The 17,991-nt window shown below is 44.3% G+C and overlaps 1 long non-coding RNA gene across 1 annotated transcript in view; it reads left to right on the top strand.

Moving 5' to 3' along the window:
* The window catches only part of LOC309862756, a 52,215-nt gene that overhangs the window by 12,203 nt on the left and 22,021 nt on the right, over positions 1-17,991 (top strand). The window lies entirely within an intron of this gene.

Here is a 17,991-nt window from a genome sequence, read left to right as displayed (position 1 = left end):
GCAGACGCCCAGTGACTGAGCCACCCAGGGGCCCTCTCTTCTTGTCTTAACTCAATCACTGTCTCCCTGCCAGAGTTCCAGAAGCGCAGGACAAGGTCTGTTTTTTGTGTACCTGTTCGCCTCTGTCTTCTAGTCCAGTATGGGACTCAATGAGTATTTATTGAGGAAGTGAATATAAACGAATACATGAGAAAAGAATTCAAGTCCACAGAGGCTTTGAGGATGCCTCCTGTACACTAGAGCTTTGTCATCAGGAATTATTGTGGGCAAGAAATAGAAACCCAGGCAAGCTAATATGACCTGAGAGAAATAACCAACGCTCTAACCAAGGAAGTTCGGCCGGGTCTTCAGGGACGCAGTGGGCACTGAGACACCAGCACACTCAGATCAGCCAGTCCACCTGCCCGGACTCCGGTGCATTCTCATATTCTCTCTCTCTCTCTCTCTCTCTCATTACTGCCATCCCCTCCTTGCTTACTCTCTGCAGGTAATTTTATGATCTTTACTGCCTACGGGCTCCTTCTGCTTTGACCATACTTGAGACCAGAACACTCCAGCCTCTCGTTTGAAGCACCAACTCTTATTAGCAAGAGTCTCTGAGTGCCAAGCCCAAATTCCCAAGAAAGAAATGATGACCGTCTTAGTTAGAGAGGGAATCCATTCCAGATCCAAGCAGCTGTGATGCCATGTGGCGGGGTCAGAAAGGTCCTCCCGCCTCCCGCCCACCCCGACCACTTGCCCCACTGGGCAGGGGGAGCAGGTGCAGACAGGGTCCTCCAGGAAGGAAGCGTGGAGTCTGAGAGATCATCATGGGTAGAGAGGGCTATCTAGAACAGAGGCACATGCTGTTTATTCATTTATTCCAGAACTATTCACTCGAGGCCTGCTTTGGGCCGGGCACCACCCCCGGTGCTGAGGATAAAGCAGTGGAAAAGAGAGACAAGAGCCACGCCTTCCCGAGAGCCTCATTCTACCCTACACGCAATTCTCCGTTACAGCAAACAAAAACATGAGCAAGATAACTGCAGATCGTGGTAAATACACGGAGAAAGTGGCGATTCGATTTAAGGCGACAGGTCAAGTGGTGGGAAAGCTATTTTCAAATTGCCATGCAGAGCGTCCTAGTCAACTGGCTAAAAATACCAAAGAGAGTGCCCAGATCTGGTTGTTCTGTTTATAAAGGAGGAAGTGACATAGAGTTCAGAATGTTCTTTGCTGTTCTCCCTCTGCTTGTCATGTTGTGGGGGACGAAGCTTTAGTTTGGGCTGGTTTTGGAACAGCAAGGCCCTGCAGTCACCCTCTCGAACACTCTTGTGGAATTTATTAATGCGGCCCTGCATGGCTCAGGACATTCAGGACATCCAAGAGCCACCTGCCTCTGCTTGATTTGGGGGCCTGCCTAAAACAGGCTTCAGGGGAAATAGAGAGAATGTGACAGGAGAGCAGACCCACCTAGTTACCTCTGTGTCAGGCCTCTTGGACTTTCCCCTGGTAGTCTTCCATAGAAAGGCTGCAGCAAAGGGCAGGGCTGTTCTCTACCCCTGTTGTTCAAAAATAACAACAAGCTAAGGCTTACTGAATGCTTAGCATATGCTAGGCAGTGTTCTAAAAGCCCCATGTGTACTAACTTATCTATTTTCTACACTTCTACTATGAGGTAGGTACTACTAGTATCCCCATACTACAGGTGAGGAAACCAAGGCCAGAAAGTTTATAAAACTTGCTCAAAGTTGGGGCACCTGAGTGGCTCAGTGGGTTAAGCCTCTGCCTTCGGCTCAGGTCATGATCCCAGGGTCCTGGGATCGAGCCCCGCATCAGGCTTTCTGCTCATTGGGGAGCCTCCTTCCCCCCCCCTCTCTCTGTCTGCCTCTCTGCCTACTTGTGATCTCTCTCTGTGTGTCAAATAAATAAATAAAAATAATTTTAAAAAAACTTGCTCAAAGTCATATGATAGAACTAGACTGCAAATTGTGGCATTCTGGCTCAAAAATAAATACCATGGTTTTTGATGAATAATGCCCACTTCTAGCTGATTCAGATCCCTGTCTCTGGCTTCTCTCAAAGTAAGTATTAATTCAACTAAATGACTACATGATGCTTATTATTTTCATTGAATATTCTTCGAATAAGTGCCATATGCATAACCAATACCTTTCAAAGCTCCTATTCAAATGCAGAAAAGGAGAGGGAAATATATTGGATTTTAAGTCCAATTTAGAATGGTGTGTCTATGTGAGTGCTGGTGGTGGTGTTTTGTCTGCCTTGTTTTTTTTTCTGTAATCCTGCTATCAAACCATTTTAGTCTGATACTCAGTGAGGGAAGAAGGTGTTGTTTTATGCTTGTCTTCATTGAAGGACAAGATTGGTCCCAGAGATCGCCCCACGAACGTGGAGAGTGGGGAAGTATCAAGATACTCAGATGGAAAGAAGGTCTACAGAAGAGGTTCAGGCATCAGTAAGCAGGTGGGGAAGGATGTGGGGGCAGGGCGGTTTCTTGAAGCTTCTCAGCACAATCCTTAGTAAGTGCAGTGGAATGTAACAGCTGAGCCCAAGTCTGATTTTGCTAGAAGGAATTGGAGAGCTGGTGAGTCTTTTTCCCTATTTCTCAGGTTAAAAAAAAATTTAGGGGCGCCTGGGTGCCTCGGTCAGTTAAGCGTTTGCCTTTAGCTTGGGTCATGATCTTGATTGAGCCCCAATTCGGGGATGGGGGTGGGGGGGTTCACTGCTCAGCGGGAGTCTCCTTCCCCCTCTCTCTCTGCTCCTCCCCCCACTCATGCTCTCTCTCCCCACCCCCCATTCTCTCAAATAAACAACAACAAAAAAATTGAATTGAGATGTAACTCACATATTATAAAACTAACCTTTCAAAGTCTAGTATATTCACAGTTATCACCACTATTTAATTCCAGAACATTCTCTTCACTCCAAAAAATACCTATACCTATTAGCAGTCACTCCCCATTTCCACTTCCCTTAATCCCCGGCAACTACCAGTCTACTTTCTCTCTCTATGGATTTACCTATTTTGGACATTTCATAGGAATGGAATCAGACTGTGTGTGTCTTTGTGTTTGACTTCTTTCACTAACCACAGTATGTTTAAGTTTTATCCATGTTGTAACATGTTCCTATATGTACTTCATTCCTTTTTATAGGTTAATAAAATTCTATTGTACAGATATACCCCATTTTATGTATCCATTCATCCATCCATGGACATTTGGATTGCTTTCATTCTTGACTACTATGAATAATATTGCTATCAACATGTAGGTACTAGTTTTTGTGTGGATTTTTAATTTTTTAAAAAATTTAATTTATTTGTCTGAGAGAGAGAGTGAGAGCACAAGCAGGGGAAGTAGCAGAGGGAGAGGGAGAAGCAGGCACCCCCTGAGCAGGGAGCCCAAGGTGGGACCTGATCCCAGGACCCCAAGATCATGACCTGAGCCCAAGGAAAATGCTCAACTGACTAAACCACCCAGGGTCCCAATTCTTAAGTTATTTGTATTATTATTTTAATGTAATTATTTTTAATTCTCTCAGACACATACTTAGAGTGGAGTTGCTGGGTCATTTGGTCATCAAGGAACCGCCAAACTCTTTCCCAAAGCGTCTCTGTCATTTGACATACACAGTAGTGTGTGAGGACTCCCGTTGCCCCACAACCTCGCCAACACTTGCTGCCATCCCTCTTTTTGGTTACAGGCTGGAGATTCTGGTAGCTATTTGGTTCACAAATGCTTGTATTAGGTGGCTTTGGGTTTATTGGCTGAAGGGAAGTGAGGATTTATTGATGCATTTGTACATGGAGAGGCAGGGGAGAAGGGGGGGGAGGACAAGGGAGAGTTTTGTCCCCCAGTCTTGTCTAATGAATTTATCTTGAGACTCAGGGAAGAGAGGAGATAGCTCAGAGCCCAAGAAGTTCCTGAAAGAGCTTGAAGACTCCGTGCCCCAGCAGGATGCTTTGGGACCCAAGGCTCAGATTCCTCAGCATGGGGACTTCTCCCCATTGATTGACGCTGGAAAGTGGGCCTGCAGGGAGGGGGCCCGAGGAACACAAGCCCAGTGGGGGCGCAGTTGCCAGTGTTCATCAAGGGCATGGGGGAGGAAGCAGAGTCTAGAAGCCATCCTGAACTAGCTGGTAGCAGTGCTTTCCACAAGGAGGCCAGGGTTCCAGAGTATACTGTGACAGGACGAGGCTCAAGTCCCGCTGTAGGAGGTCAGAGTCGGGGACTGAAACTGACCCGCAGGTGGGCAAAGGTGGGTGCCATTTGCACATGGCCCTGCACATGTGCTCTGTGCAAACCCACAACTTTGCCCTTTTTGCCTTCTAGGGAACTCTAAGCTAGACAGGTATCAGTAGCCTTGACCCTAGTGAAGATGGGTGGAAACATCCGTGACCTTTTAAATCCTCATTTTTCTACCCAGCTTGATGTTTCTCATTACTGTTTTACAGACTGGAAGGAAATAGATTTTGTGCCATGTAAATTATTTTGAGTTTATGGTCTTTGGCTGGAAAGCCAGGGCTGTTCCTCAGAGGATATTTTATGCTAGTCCATTAGCATGAGCTCCTTATTGATGAACCGATAAAGCACGACCTGCCTGAGCCCGGTAATGGAATCTCCCAACTCATAATGAATAGTCAGGTAAAACGCCACCACATTAATCTGCTTTCCCTCCCATGGTAATTGGTATTTAATTTCGATTTTATTAGCCAGCATTGGTAAATCTTGGGAGATTCTGGTTCCGGGCATTTACTCTAAGAGGATTCTATGTACTTTGTTGATGCTTTTCAGGACGCAAGGAAGGCTGTCATGCCTTAACTTGCTGTGTACTTTAAACTTTAAGAAGCCCTTCTATGACCTCCCTTGGGCCCAACACCAACTCCAAAAGGCAGAGTAAGGTAGATATCACAAAGCCGCCTTTTAACCCGTGATAAAACCTAAGGCTCGAATAGAGTCACTGGTGGCAAAACGTGAATCTTGTCCTGATTCTCTCAACTCTACACAAGTTTGGGGTTGCATTTATAAAATATTCATAATGAAATTGATGAGGTGTTTTTATTGACTTGATTTATCAAATTCGTTCTGTCTTGCATTTCTCCGCCATCCCGCAGAGCCGATGAGTAAATGCACCGCTTCAGAAGCTAGTGCTTGAAGCTGAAACGTTGTCAGAATGACTGATCTACTCAGTTAAAAAAAAAAATAAAGTTCTGCCCAAGCAAAACAATTTTAAAAACCAGATACAAATGTGTAAGGGAATGCATTTGTTCCCAAAACACTTGGCCTCTCCTCCCCTCCAGTACTGTAAAATGAATTCTCCTCTGCACACAATCATCTATGACAAACTTGAATTGGCATATTGGGTTAATAAACGATTATGAAAATCAATAGTAATTAAAGGGAACACTTAGCAGACAAAGTTGATAAAACTGAATGTATTTGTGAACTCTTAATTTTCTTTTCCCCTTTAATTGTTCCTTCTGGCTATCAGGGCTTTCAACTGTTTGCTATCCAAATATCAAAAAAGCTGAGCCAGCCCGGGTGTTACTGGGTAATTTCGGTTACTAAAAACACGAATTGGCATTCCACTTTTTTTTTTAATGTTATTTATTTATTTGACAGAGAGAGATCACAAGTAGGCAGAGAGGCAGGCAGAGAGAGAGAGAGAGAGAAGCAGGCTCCCTGCTGAGCAGAGAGCCCGATGCGGGACTCGATCCCAGGACCCTGAGATCATGACCCAAGCCAAAGGCAGCGGCTTAACCCACTGAGCCACCCAGGTGCCCCGGCATTCCACTTTTTAAAAGAACTTCTCTAAGCTTAGACTTACTCCTTCAAACTCTGTCCACGTGCACCATGATTGATGGTCGCGTGGAAAATGGTGACCCGTTGCTTTTTGACGGAAGTGATAAAAGTGGATTTGAGTTACAGCAGGACAAACCAAGTTTAGATGTTTGACAATTTCCAGACTGTGGATTCCTCATTACTCCAAGTATCTTTCTTTTCTCGTCTATCTTCCCCTTCCTGATTCTTGTGGGGAAGACAATGTAGAAATGGTGAGTCACAAAACTGAGATATATAATGGAAAACCCACCAGAAATTTTTCTTTCATTGATAATGATTCCAGGACCAAATTTGGGGGACATCTGCAATCTGTGACTTCATAGGTTTAGTGAGGTACAGATGTTTCATTAGAAGTTTTATTAGAAGTTAGGGAATTTAGGTAAACCACCCAGGAAAATGCTGCTCCAAATCCATGCCCATGATGCAATGAGAATTTTCATTTGCCTAAATTATCTGGATGACTGACATATTTTTTTCATTCATATCCATCCACCTGTGAAAAACATACTCCATGCCATCTACATGCCTATAGGCAATCCCATCGGTCTTGATCATGCAGAGACACACAATCCCTGACCTCAAGACCTTCAGTCATCTACTCCTGGAGACATTTCATCAACCAACAAAAACCCCACATTAAAAAGGAGACAGAGTGTAGAGGCCACAGCGGCTGACCTCTGCCTGCTGGCAAGAATGGCTAATAGGAAGGAGCTCCTTGTGGTGGCTGGATACAAGGACAGGGTGAGTGAGTCATGCTGAGTGACATGGGGAGTTTAACAAGAACCACCACCCTCTCATTTCCTGGTGATGGAGAAGGACACAACCATCGATGACATCGAAGACACTTTCTAGCAGTTTCTAAACTGGGATGATGATGGCATTGTGCCCGCCAACCAGTACATTGCAGAGATGGTGTAGCACGTGCTGACACCCACCAGGGCTCCATTCATGCTGTTCTGGAGATCCTGTCCCTGGAGCCTTCCTAGGATGCCACCAAAGACTCCAACCTGTGCTGGGCCAGGGACATGTTCACTGCTGAGGACCTGTTCCAGGGTCCTCCCCAAGCCATGCAGCCTCTCCTCAGGCTTGCCATCAGCCCTTCTCTATGTGGTGAGAGCCTCAGATTTCCAATTTCCTGCGCCTTCGCACTCCACTGAGAGGCTGTGTGAGGTGCTTCCGGGTTGCTGGGGCTCTGCCTTTACAGTTAAGTCTGGTCAGGAAACAAGAAGCCTGAATGTCTCCTCTTCACTCCCTCTTCCCTGTGTTGTTACACAGCGTCATTGTTGATGTTAAAGTAACACCTTGTTTCTCTCTCCTCAACCAAAAAAAAAAAGAGAGAGAGAGAGAGACAGAGAGACAATACCATATGATAAGTATATTTTTTAAAAGATTTCATTTATTTATTTGACAGACAGAGATCACGACTAGGCAGAGAGGCAGGTGGGGGTCGGTGGGAGTGGGAAGTAGGCTTCCCACTGAGCAGAGAGCCTGATGCAGGACTCGATCCCAGGACTCTGAGATCATGACCTGAGCCGAAGGCAGAGACTTTTTTTTTTTTTTTAAGATTTTATTTATTTATTTGACAGACAGAGATCACAAGTAGGCAGAGAGGTAGGCAGAGAGAGAGGGGGAAGCAGGCTCCCTGCTGAGCAGAGAGCATGATGCAGGGCTCGATCCCAGGACCCTGAGATCATGACCTGAGCCGAAGGCAGAGGCTTTAACCTACTGAGTCACCCAGGCACCCCATATGATAAGTATTTTGGAAAAAAAAAAAAAAAAGGTGGTGTGAGAAGGAGGTCATGGCTGGTTTCTGGAAGTTCATGGCAGACTTCCTTCAGTGCATTAGTTCATTCCGGCTACCATAACGTTGTAACAAAGTACCGAAGTCCGGTGGGTTTATACAATAGAAATTTACTTCCTTACAGTTCTGGAGGCTGGAAGTCTAAGATCAAGGTGCCTACAAGTTGATATCCCCCAAGGCCTCTCTTTTTGGCTTGCAGACAGCTGTCTTCACACCGTCTTCCCTCTGTATACTATGTCCTAAACTCTTCTTATAAGGACACCCATCCTATTAGATTATGACCTCAAGTCACCCAAATTACCACTTTAAAGTCCCTGTCTCCAAATATGTTGTGAGGTACTAGGGTTCAGAGCTTCCACATATGGATTTGAAAGGGGAACATGATTTAGCCCATAATAAAGGGAAGCGACATTCGAGCTGGGACTTGAAGCAAAAGCAGAATTGACTCAAGTCAGGAGCTGGGGAAGAGGGAGAGCATTCTGCGCCCACACACCAAGGCCTGGAAGTGAGAGAAAGTGGCACAGTCATCACCGGGCAAGCATTCTGGGGTGGCTAGAGCCTCGGTGGGTCATGCAAAGCAACAAGATCAGAGGCCGAGCACGAGAAGGGATGGCTTGTGGTGGTCCTTGCCATCCAAGTTATGGTTGGGACAAGGGGGCACTTGGAAGAATTTTAGGCAAGAGACTGAGCATTGGATTTGCAGTCATCTGATACCTCAAGACTGCTGATGGGTGCCTGGACACATAGCACGAGCCCTCCCCTCCGCAAGCTGGCAGTAGGGCTGTTCACTGGTTCCAGAGAGACGTGAATTGTGGAGGTGCCAAGGATGGCCATCCTCCTCACAAGTCCAGGTGCCATTCAGGAAGCTCTTTCCTGTAGGTAATTTTTTTTTTTTTTTTTTATCCTGCCACCTCGGTGCTAGGGAAACCAGGCTCAGAGAGGTCAAGGATGTTGCCTGAGGAACCAGCCAGCAGGTGGTGAGGCTGGATAGGAGCGCTAGCCTTTTCGTCTCTTGGCTGCTGCAGTTCCTTTTGAGAAGCTCATCTTCCTTTCTCCAGCCTCTCTCCCAAGAAGCCCTGCAGCACGTCGCTCTCTGTGGTCTACTCAACATCCTTGTTAAAATGTTCCCTCTTTTAAGGAGGAAAAAAAGCTGTCATCTGAGAGGCATTTACTGCCGTAATTACAGCCACCATTTGGCGAAGTTGAGTGAGAAAACCCCAGTGACTTAAAAGACAAACCACCATATGCCACAATCTGTCAGGGGCCAGCATTTGACAGAAAACAGTTTGATGGAAAGTTTTCTGTTGTATTTTCAAAAGAGACGGGCACGTTACGGGGAACCACACTGATACAGTGATAGAGTTTGCTCATTACTGGCTTGTGTTTTTTTTGACCACTTTTATGTGCTATCTTCTCATCGCCCCTGTGTCCACTCTGTCCTTTATCAAAATCTTTGCCCTAAAGCCTCCTTGAGCTTTCTGGGTGCCATTAGCAAGATCATATTTCTTTTCTTTTCGTCTTTATCATCTGACCCTCTGTGGTCCCCCAGGACTATTTTGTCTAAGGTCCAGACTAAGAAACGTTTCTCATGCTCCACTAGCGTCTCCATGCCCAAAGGGACCAGAAGAGGAGGCTGGTGGTGGTCGTCTCTGAGTCATCACTTGGGTCATGACCCATCACTCTGGGTCATCACTTGAGACCCAGCTGAGATTTCTTTCTTTTTTTTTTTTTTTTAAGATTTTATTTATTTATTTGACAGACAAAGATCACAAGTAGGCAGAGAGGCAGGCAGAGAGAGAGAGGAGGAAAGCAAGCTCCCCGCTGAGCAGAGAGCCTGATGTGGGACTCGATCCCAGGACCCTGAGATCATGACCTGAGCCGAATGTAGAGGCTTAACCCACTGAGCCACCCAGGCGCCCCCCCAACTGCGATTTCTACGGTACCCACCTCTCTCCCCTTCCTTTGCCTTTTGGGTCCCATCTAGCCTTCTCAGAGCCTCGCTATGTCCAAGGCCACTTGGCCTTGACTGGAATCTGACTGAGTCCTATGTTTAACCTGACGTGTTGCCTAATAAGTAATCCACACTAGAAATTCATACCCTAAGAATCATTCATTTAGACTAGTGGGTCTCAACCGATTTTTGTTCCCCAAGGAGCACTTGAAAATGTTTGGGAACATTTTTGTTTGTCACACCCTGGGGAAAGGGTGTCGGTAACATCTAGTGGGCGGAGGCCTGGGATGCTGCTGAACACATACCAGGGGGAGGAGAGGCCCCCCACCCCCAACCAAAAATCTCTCCGACCTCAAATGTCAGTGGTGCTGAAGTTGAGAAACTATGATCGCGACGAACACTAATACTTCAGACTTTATTCTATGCCAGACCTTAGAGTAGAAATCAGGGATTCTGTGAGAAACATATATTTTGTATCCTAAAAACTCAGTCTAGAGGGGATTATATATAATTCAGAATGTTTTCAGTTAAAAGTAACAAAATGCCCAAAAGAAGGGCTTAAAGATAGTTGCAATTTTCTCCTGTAACAATAATCTGGAAGTAGACTGGGGCTCCTTTAACCAAACAGTTCAGCAATGCCAGGTGTCTGAGTCAGCCTCTCCAGAATATTTTTGGCTTTACCCTCATCGTTACAAAATGGCTGTCACCCCGCTGTTCTCACCAGACAACCCTCAAGGCAGGATGGATGAGAGGCATAAGGGATCTCTTCTCATGTGTCCATTCTTATGAGGGAGAAGGAATTCTTTCCAGAAGCTCCCCGAAACCCAGTAGCTTTTTGCTTGCTTATATCCTTTGTGCCAAAACTGGACACCTGCCTGTCTTTAAATCCTGCAGGGAATAGGAATGGGATTAGTATGGGGTACCGAGAGCAGGACTCAGCCTACTATTTTTGATACAATGCCATTGTAGCACATATTTTAGGCTCTGTGTATAATATATGATCTGTGTTGCACATTCTTCTTTGAATTTTTATAATCTTTAAATATGTTAAAATTTTTCTTAGCTCAGGGGTTGCAGAGAAAGAGGCTAGGGACCAGAGTTTGCTGATCCCTGCAATACCTGTACAAAATCAGGATTCTGCTAGCACGGAGAATGGATAAGAGCTGTTGGTAGGCAGAGAACTGTGTCTGCCATGGAAAGGTGCAAGTAAATGTAATTATAAGACAGTGGTGCCAGTGCTATAGAAATGCAGACAAGAAGCTGTAGCAGCCAGCCTCAAGATGACCTTCAATGCTTTATGTGTCTTAGTGTTCATACTCTTGTATCAAGTGGGTTTTCTGGGCTAACGGAAGGGATAGTGCATGCCTTTGGAGGCCAGGTCATAAAAGACTTTGTCACTTGTGCCTCACTCTCTTGGAGAGCCCATGCTGGGGGAAGCCAGCTGCTGTGTTTGAAGATACTCAACTGTTGAGAGGCCCACGTAATGAGGAGCTGAGGCTTTCCACCCACAGCCGGCACCGGCTTACCTGCCATGTGAATGAAGCGCCGCCAGCAGCTTCTCCAGCCCCAGACAAGCCTTCAGCTGACTGAAGCTCAGACTGCTACGTTCACCCCAACCACTGGCTGAGCCAGAACTTTTCAGCTCAGCTGGTTCCGAATTCCTGACCCACGGGAACTGCAATATAATACTCCTTTGTTTTAGGTTCCTTAGTTTGGGGTTGATTTATTATGCAGCCACAGACAACACATACAGAGGCATCTGGGAGGGATGGCAATGCCTTGGCCTTAAGACTCTCAGGATGGAATTTTCAAATATCAGTGAGAGAGTAAGGTGCAGCACGGGGGAGTGGGGGGGGGGGTTGCAACAGATTGGGACTTGGGAAACCTGGGACTCCCAGTGCATTTGTGAACTTGGGGCACATTGGTTCACTTCTTTAGACAGTATAAGCAAATCCTGGGGAGGAGTGGTGAATGTCAGAAAAATGAGAAAACTATCAGAAGTTTGTGAAATAACCTATATTTTGTGATGCAAGGCTCAGTTCTATTTTCTCTGAGGTAGTAAGTCATGTATCTTTCTTCCCCATCCATCTTGAAAACAAAAATGCAGAAAAACCCATGGCAGCAGGAGAGGGTATGCAGGGTTACAAGTGTCCAACATCAGGAAAAGAGACTATGCGGGGAGCAGTGGTTCAGAACCAAGGACAGTAGCCTACGTACCTCTACCATTTCCCCCTACAGAACACTTGCGGCTTGATATGCATTTTATGGCATCCATTCTTTGATACATAAAATTAGAAGAGTTGAATCATGTGCTATTTAAAACTCAGCTCTGATCTGTAAATTCATGATTCCAGGTTATGTGCACGGCTCTCAAATCCCTGTCAAATCCCCTGTTCAGTTTCTGCCAATGCAGAAGGTCAGCCTTGTCTCTCAGATGGACATAGCATTCAAGGTGATATATTGAACTCACATCAATTTACCGAGGAAATGAAGACAAGCAAAGAGTGCTAATTTATTTCTCTTTATTCAGCTCACATTTACTGCTGTTTGCTATCATTTGCCAAGTTCTGCAGGGGATAAAGGAGGGAAGTCACAGATTCTTTCTTCAAAAAGCCTGCAGTCTAGAGGGGAAATGACAGGGACTCAAATAACTCTTCTTTCTGTACTTCTCCTTCCCCCTTTATAGGTACACTGTACTCATCTCCTTAAATAAGACTGACTCTCAGAGAACGAGCTTATAACAGACATTTTAACCTTGATGTGGGTTTAAATTACTGTGTTCCTGTGCACTTTAAATCTCATCTGTCTTATGGGCTGGAAGATTTGATGGCCTGTTACAGAAATCTGAGGCCATCATTACCAGACTTTTATTTTTTTAATTTGGTCAAGCTACCGTTAAAATTTCTTCATCTGCAACATGGGGCTAACAGTATTGACACTGCTTATTTTTTTTTTGTTGTTGTTGTTTTATTTTGTTTTAGAGAGAGAGAGTATGTGAGCATGTATGCAAGCAGAGTAGGAGGGACAGAGGGAGAGGGAGAACTTTTTTTTAATTTTAATTTTTAAAATTTCTTTTCAGTGTACCAGAATTCATTGTTTATGCACCACACCCAGTGCTCCATGCAATACGTGCCCTCCATTAATACCCACCACCTGGCTCACCGAACCTCCCACCCCCTGCCCCTTCAAAACCCTGATTGTTTCTCAGAGTCCATAGTCTCTCATGGTTCATCTCCCCTTCCAATTTCCCCCAACTCCCTTCTCCTCTCCATCTCTCCATGTCCTCTGTGTTATTCCTTATGCTCCACAAATAAGTGAAACCATATGATAATTGATTCTCTCTGCTTGTTATTTCACTCAGCATAATCTCTTCCATTCCTGTCCATGTTGCTACAAAAGTTGGGTATTCCTCCTTTCTGATGGAGGCATAATACTCCATAGTGTATATGGACCACATCTTCCTTATGCATTTGTCCACTGAAGGGCATCTTGGTTCTTTCCACAGTGTGGCGACCGTGGCCATTGCTGCTATAAACATTGGGGTACAGATGGCCCTTCTTTCCACTACATCTGTATCTTTGGGATAAATACCTAGTAGTGCAATTGCAGGGTATAGGGAAGTTCTATTTTTAATTTCTTAAGGAATCTCCACACTGTTTTCCAAAGGGGAGAGAGAGAATCTCAAGCAGGCTCCATGCCCAGTATGGCTCCCGATGGGGGGCTCAATCTCACGACCCTGCCATCATGACCTGAGCTGAAATCAAGAGTCCGACACTTAACCAACTGAGCCACCCAAGTGCCCAACACTGCCTATTTGTAGCTTTTGCTAGCTTAGTACTCCTCATTCCAGGGCTGCGATAGTAACCCCAGCCATGATTCCATGTGGCTGTGGTTGGACTGTCAATAAAATCCACGGCCTGGGCACTGAAGTAGCCATAGCTCCACTGTTCCTAGAGATTGGTTCAAGGAATGGGTACATGGCCACAGCAGGGCCACTTAGAATCTCTACACATGACTTGATTTCTGCTTCATCTAGAACTACAGTCGGCGAGGATGGTGTAAGCTTTAGCTGCTTGTAGGAGACCATCTACAATAGGAGATGGTAATAACATGTTGAAAAAAGTGAAGCTAAGATACAGAGAGGGAAGGAGCAAGAAAGAATGAGAGAATAATGAGAGAGGTAGAGAGAGGTAGTTTGGCCTCTGGATCTAGCCAGATCTGAACGTAGCCCATTTTGTATAAGCCGATATATTCTCATTTATGCTCATGCATGTTTGAGGTATGTTTCTTTCATTTCACATTAAGAATCCTAACATGCTAATTGAAAGAATTATTAGGGGTGCCTGGGTGGCTCAGTCGGTCGAGCATCTGCCTCTGGCTCAGGTCATGATCCCAGGGGTCTGAGATCTACTCCCGCATTGGGCTCCTGCTTGGCAGGGAGCCTGCTTCTCCCTTTGCCTGCCACTTCCCCTGCTTGTGCTCTCTTTCTCTGACAAATAAATAAAATATTGTTTTAAAAGTTATCATGAGGACCAAGTAAAATCATTGAAAGCCCTTCATCAAACACAAAATATAAAAACTGTAGGGCGCCTGGGTGGCTCAGTCATTTAAGAGTCAGACTCTTGATTTTTGCTCAGGTCATGATCTCAGGGTTGTGAGATAGAGCCCCGAGTCAGGCTCTGCACTGGCCATGGAGCCTGCTTAAGATTCTCTCTCAGCCTCTCTCTCTCTGCAGTGCCCTCTGCCCCTCTCTCTCCCTCTCTCTAAAGAAAGAAACAAAGAAAGAAAAGAAAAAAATATAAAAACCTAGGTAACGTTCTCCAGAACTAACCTTTTAATCTCTTCATACATTTCCAAGTGCGTAAACAGATTCTATTCTGTGCAATTCTGTCCTGCAGCCTGACGTCCCGCTGATGGGGCAAATTTTTAATTTCCCTTCTTTTGACATTAAGCTAATGTTTTTCACTTATTAGATTTCTCCATGAACCAAATAACAACCTTGGAAGTTCTCTATGTTCTTCCAACACAGGTTAAAAATACAGAGCTCCTCAAAGTTAAGTGCAACCAGCTTTTGGCATTACTTGACAACAAGAACCTTAAGGGAATCCCTGCTCCCTTGAAGTTTTGCTTTAATCACCATAGAATGGCTACCGCTCTGGATGCTAGAATTCTCCACCATTCATTGCCCTTGACTTCATCTGTGCTAAGATGAATCCATCCCAGTGACATCCCTGAAATTCTGAGAGAGGGCAAAAACTTCACCAGATGTTTTCTGCTATTAATTTCTCTCTTTCTCTCTCTTTCTCTATGGGTGGCCCAGGCAATTAAGGAGAAAAAAAACCCTTAACCTTTCCAAAGCGTTTATAGGAAGTCCTTTTGGAGTTCTGACCTATGGTTAGAACTGTAATTAGTTTTATTTTTGCCCCCAAACTTGAAATACCTCTGCTGGAAACATGGGACTTCGCCTATTCTCCAAAAGTAAGTACATATTTGGAGTGTAAATTAGACATGTTGAAGATTGGAAAGATGAAGTGACAGTAGGCGCTGGAGTGGGATTTCAAAGCTTGGTGGATCTGAGCTTCTGGCTGATACAGGCAGTTCTGAGTCCTCTAGAAGCCATCAAACCCAGTCATTCCTAAAAATTAATCTAGGGGTGCTTGGGTGGCTCAGTTGGTTAAGCATCTGGCTCTTAGTTTGGCTTAGGTCATGATGCCATGGGTCAGGAGAGTGAGCCCTGTGTCAGGCACCACTCTCAGCATGGAGTCTGCTTGAGAGTCTCTCTCTCTCTCTCCTTCTGCCCCTCCCCCCACCCACACTCTAAATAAACAAACAAACAAATAAATAAATAAAATAATTTTTAAAAATCGATCTTTAACCCATAGGTCTTCCTGACCAGGTACTTAATAACTGGGGGGAAAAAATGCTGGTTTCCTAGATTTTTATTATTACTCATGGAGTCTCTTCCTAAAATCCTATTAGTTACCAAGTAGTTACTGATGTTTATTCAAATCTGACATCCAGAAACTAAAGTGGGGGATTGTTCAGGGACTGTAGGAACTAGATGTAGCGCACTGAGACCTCAGACTGAGCTTTACTTGACCAGGTGCTAGCTACACTAGCTCTGTCTCTATTCCTCTTTATTCCAGGAAGACCAAGTTCATGACCTACTTTGGGCCTTTGCACTCGCTATGTCCTCTGCCTTGGAATGCAGCATTCTTAATTTTTCACACATTTGGCTCCCTCTTTCATTCAGGTTTGAGCCCAAATGACTCCTCGGGAATGCCTTCTCTGCTCACCTCATTAAAATAGCCACCCACCAGTCTTTCTTGGTCACCTTCTCCTATTTTGTTTCATACATTGCTTTTCGTGCTTAATTGTCAGTCTCATCCCTGGAATCTCCCTGAGAACAAGGGCCTTGTTCATCTCTCTCATGTCTATAACACCAGTTTCTAGAAACTGCACCCAATGTGTGGGGGGACACTCAGTAAGCATTTGCCAGATGAAAAAGATCTGGCTTCCCAGCAACCTTGCATAGTTGATAGCAGATACTGGATGCTGCCCGGACAGTGGGTGAAGGCAACATAGTGGGACTATGGTGTTTTTCGCTCCACAAAAAAAAAAAAAAAAAAAAAAAAAAAAAAGATTGCAGGCTTTTATTTCTTTTTTAAGATTTTATCTTTAAGTAATCTCTATATCCAGCATGGGGCTCAAGCTCACAGCCCTGAGATCAAAAGTCAAACACTCTACTGACCGAGCCTGCCAGGCAACCTGACTGCAGGCTTTTCAAAAGGCTTAGAGTCTGGGGCACCTGGGTGGCTCAGTGGGTTAAGCCTCTCCCTTCGGCTCAGGTCACGATCACAGGGTCCTGGGATCCAGCCCTGCATCGGGCTCTCTGCTCAGCAGGGAGCATGCTTTCTCCTCTCTCTCTGCCTCTCTGCCTACTTGTGATCTCTATCTGTCAAATAAATAAATAAAATCTTAAAAAAAAAAAAAAGGCTTAGAGTCAGTAATCAAGGGATGTTCTTCATCGAAGCAGCACCTGGCTGGCTCAGTCAGAAGGGCATGTGACTCTTGACCTTGAGACTGTGAATTTGAGTCCCACCTTGGGTATATAGATTACTTAAACAAAAGTAAAACCTAAAAAAAGTAAAAAGGTTCTTCATTGCAATTCATAGACGGGTTTTAGAGGCCTGTGAATGCTCTGAAATTGTATACATATTTTTTCTGGGAAGAAATGTTCTTGTTTCCAGTGGGATGAGTAGCACTGGCTAAAGCTGACTTGCCACTAATCTGGACAGTCTAACCCAATTCTCCTGCACCAAAGCACACACCCAGGCAAGCAGCATTTCAGCCTTTCCAACTCAGGCGTTCTGCACTCACACTCTCAGCAGCTTGCAAACTGAGTACTCTTACCTTCCTTTATGGGCTTTTTTTTTTTTAAGATTTTATTTATTCATTTGACAGAGATCACAAATAGGCAGAGAGGAAGGCAGAGAGAGACGGGGAAGCAGGCTCCCCACTGAGCACAGAGCCCGATGTGGGACCCTGGGATCATGACCTGAGCCAAAGGCAGAGGCTTTTAACTCACTGAGCCACCCAGGTGCCCCCCTTTATGGGCTTTTAAAAAACTGATTGTATATGAAAAAAATACTTTAAACTACTGAAGTTCCTAAGAATGTTGTGGACAGAGGCGCAAAAATAAAGCAGAAAATATGTATCGAAAGCTCTGATAACTTCTTGGTTGCGCCAGACTCTCTCTCTGCTCTGACAGCCTGGGGGTAAATGGGCCACTTCAGTGTCATTTGCTTCTGCTGGCGATCTTGTGGATGGCTCAGATTTCAGGCTCTGAAGTCAGATGCCTTCTGTTCAAATCCAAGCGCAGCCACTCTGAGCGATCATGCACGGGCTGCTCCTTGGTTTCAGCGTCTCAAGCCATGGAGGACTGGGATGGGGTATTATATGCCAAGTACTCTTCTAGCTACTTTGTATATATTAGCTCAGCATTAAGCAAAATAATGTAGTATAATAATATGTACTCCTCATAAGAATATATAAGCACATTTAAAAATACAATATTAAATGCTAAATATGTATAATATATATTGCATATATTGTATTGTATAAATATTACATGTATTACAATAGTCAATATAATATATAAATATATATTTATATAGAAACACACATATATAAAACATAAATATGTTTATATATAAACATATAAATAATATATATTATATATAACATATATATAAAATATATAAACATAAAAATATAATAGTATGTACTCATAAGACTATATAAGGACATTTAAATATATATTATACATATTTTATATATTATATACATTGTAAATATAATATATAAATATATATATTTATATATATATACATATA

Source organism: Mustela nivalis (assembly GCF_964662115.1).
Source record: "Mustela nivalis genome assembly, chromosome: 1".
Taxonomy (NCBI): domain Eukaryota; kingdom Metazoa; phylum Chordata; class Mammalia; order Carnivora; family Mustelidae; genus Mustela; species Mustela nivalis.
This window is presented reverse-complemented; position numbering and strand designations above follow the sequence as displayed.